The 3,422-nt window shown below is 40.6% G+C and overlaps 1 non-coding gene across 1 annotated transcript; it reads left to right on the top strand.

The window, feature by feature from the left end:
* Positions 1 to 1,338: 1,338 nt before the first annotated feature.
* On the top strand, positions 1,339 to 1,500 carry LOC118638113. Its single transcript, XR_004961068.1, has one exon. It is a non-coding gene; the product is annotated as a U1 spliceosomal RNA (small nuclear RNA).
* Positions 1,501 to 3,422: the final 1,922 nt, after the last annotated feature.

The following is a 3,422-nucleotide window of genomic DNA, read 5'->3' as shown; positions in this document are numbered from 1 at the left end:
AATCACTGAAAACGTCTTGTTAAACTTGTTTCAATTTTGACAAAAATGATCCATCTAATGATCTGTACCTCATATCTTTATGAGACTTGGAAAGTGAGTTTCCTAACCCATCATCAATTAAATTATGTTTCTATTGGGATTATTAAATATAGTTGATACTAGGGATTATTAATACATAACTAGCAAGTCATTAAAAACAGTCCTTGCCCGGTCAGTGTGGTTCAGTGGCTGAGTGTTGACCCATGCACCAAGAGGTTGCCAGTTCGCCCTGGCCAGTTTGGCTCAGCGGTTAGAGCATCGACCTGCGGTCCAGAGAGCCCGGGTTCAGTTTCCACTGAGGGCATGTGCCTCAGCTGCAGTTTGTTTCAGCCCTGGTTGAGTCGTGTGGGAGGCAGCCATTCCATGTGTCCCTTTCATGTCGATGTTTCTCTCTCTCTCTCTCTCTCTCTCTCTCTCTCTCTCTCTCTGTCTCTCTCTCTCGTCCTCTCTCTATCTGAACAAAAAATGGAAAAGTGTCCACGGGTGAGAATAAAAAGAAAGAAAGAAAAAAAAAGAGGTTGCCAGTTTGATTCCCGGTCAGGGCACATGCCCAGGTTACGGGCCAAATCCCCATGGGGGGCGTGCAGGAGGCAGCCGGTCGATGTTCTCTCTCATCGATGTTTCTATCTTTCTCTCTCCCTTTCTCTCTCTCTAAAATGAATAAAGGAAAAAAAATTTTTTTTGTTTTTTTGTTTTTTGTTATCCTCACCCGAGGACATTTTTCCATTTTTTGTTCAGGTAGAGTGGGAGGGAGAGAGAGGAACAGAGAGAGAGAGAGAAACATCGATGTGAAAGGGACACATCGAGTGGCTGCCACCCGCACAACCGACCAGGGCCGGGGACAAACTGCAGCCGAGGCACGCGCCCTTAGCGGGAACCGAACCCGGGTCTCTCAGGACCGCAGGCCGACGCTCTAACTGCTGAGCCAAACTGGCCAGGGCAAAGAAAAAAAATTTTTTAAACAGTACAGTCCTTAATTTTTCTTTCACCTGGACTTTTTTCCCAATCTAGCTTTCCCCAGTTTCTTCTGAGAATCATGAAACTTCCTATTAGGCCATATTATCTTGATAGAATATAATCTAGTGGTTACAACAGTTTAAGTAGGGCAGAAGAGCTTGCTCATGCCTGCTCGGCTTCATGTGCTTAGTTTCGTGGTGTTTGTTGTATTAAGGATACCATTGATAGCTGCATCCTAGAGCTTTGCTGAACCTGTTTGATTTAAACAAATAACTCTTTTGAACAGAATGGTTATGTAAGGTGATCTAGTGAAAACATGAATATTATTAAATATTATCTACTATACTTACCTGACAGGGGAGATACCATGATCATGAAGGTGGTTTTCCCAGGGTGAAGCTTATCCATTGCACTCCGGATGTGCTGACCCCTGCGATTTCCCCAAATGTGGGAAACTAGACTGCATAATTTGTGGTAGTGGAGGAAAAAAAAATATTATCTACTATATAATAAATTAATTTTTCTATCTAAAGGAATTCAACTTAAAATTATGGTTTTGTGATTTTTATTATTGTTGTTGTTATTTTTAATCCTCCCTTTTTCCATTTCCACACAGCCCCCACCCACCTTCCCTCTAGCCATCACCACACTGTTGTCTGTATCTAAGGGTTATACATATGCGTTCTTTGGCTAATCCCTTCATCTTCTTTCATCAAGGATATGTTTATTGATTTTAGAGAAAGGAAGGGATACAGAGAAAGAGAGATGTGAAAGAGAAACATCAATTAGTTGCCTCTCATATGCACCCTGACTGGGGATAGAACCCACAACCTAAGTTTGTGCCCTGACCGGGAATCAAACCCAAAACGTTTGGGCGTACGGGATGATGCTCCAGTCAACTGAGCCACCCAGCCAAGGGCTGGTTCTGTGATTTAAATATTGATTATTATTATTATTTTTTTTTTGCTACTTCAGAAAGCTTTTTTGTCTTTTTTTTTTCCTAGTATTTTTTTCTATATTAAAAATGTCTGCGAAATTCTCTGGTTTTGGCTAATTACTCATCTTAATAACTTGAACTCATCAAATTAGTTGAGGAAGTTTCTTGACTTTTCTACTTGAAATCTCTCTTGATAGAATAGGGTAGACTTTGTATATTTTATAAAGAATAAAGAAAATAGCCCTGGCCGGTTTGGCTCAGCGGTTGGAGCGTCAGCCCACGGAACAGAGAGACCCGGGTTCAGTTCCTGCTAAGGGCATGTACCTCGGTTGCAGTTTGTCCCCGGCCCTGGTTGGTCGTGTGGGTGGCAGCCACTTTATGTGTCCCTTCACATCAATGTTTCTCTCTCTCTCTTCCTCTCTCTCCCTCCCGCTCTATCTGAACAAAAAATGGAAAAATGTCCTCGGGTGAGGACAAAAATAAATAAATAAATAAATAAAAGAATAAAGAAAATAAGTAATTTCTATTTGGAATTTTAAGAAAATGTACTTTTTCTTAGCACTTACCCTTTTAGCACTAAAGAATACTAGTGGAGTAGCCAATTGATTATCATAAGAAATCTTTGCTAAATAAAGTTGGAAATATTGAGCTAATCACTATTCCCTCAGTACCACTGCTTATCTTTTACTATCTTTATGACATTGTAATTATTTATTTCCTCTCAGCCTCCCCAACAGAAGATGAACACCTTGAAGTTAGGGGTAGTGATATAATCTTGTATCCCCAGAACCTAACAGGGTCCCTATCACTTAGAGCATGTACTCAATATAATACAATATATTTGATTCATGTTATCTGAAGCCTTAAAGTTAAAAATGATTTAAGCAGGAGCACATTATGTGATTAATGGCATACATTGGATATTCATATAGTATAGCTTTATCTAAAAATTTTAAATTTTAATGTCTTTTTTAACTTTATTTTTCTTGTTGACATTATTACAGATGTCCCCAACTTTCCCCCCTACCCCCCCTTTGCCCACTCTCACTTCCTCTCTAGTTATCACCACGCTGTTGTCTGTATCTAAGGGTTATGCATATGTGTTCTTTGGCTAATCCCTTCACTTTCTTTCATCAAGTCCCCTACTCCCCAGACCCCTTCTAACAGCTGTCAGTCTATCCCATGTATACATGCCTCTGTTTCTTTTTTGTTCACCAGTTTATTTTGTTCATTAAATTACACATGTAAGTGAGATCACCTGGTATTAGTCTTTCTCTGGCTGGATTATTTCACTTAGCATAATAATCTCCAGGTCACCCTGGTCGATTTGGCTCAGCAGTTAGAACGTTGGCCTGCATACCAAAGAGTCCCGGGTTTGATTCCAGTCAAAGGCATGTACCTCAGTTGCAGTTCGGTACCTGGCCCTGGTCAGGGTCATGTGGGAGGCAACCAGTCCATGTGTCTCTCTCACATCAATGTTTCTCTCTCT

This window comes from Molossus molossus, unplaced genomic scaffold, assembly GCF_014108415.1.
Source record: "Molossus molossus isolate mMolMol1 unplaced genomic scaffold, mMolMol1.p scaffold_m16_p_20, whole genome shotgun sequence".
NCBI lineage: Eukaryota > Metazoa > Chordata > Mammalia > Chiroptera > Molossidae > Molossus > Molossus molossus.
Note: the sequence above shows the minus strand (reverse complement) of the source record. Positions and strands in the feature narration are given on the sequence as shown.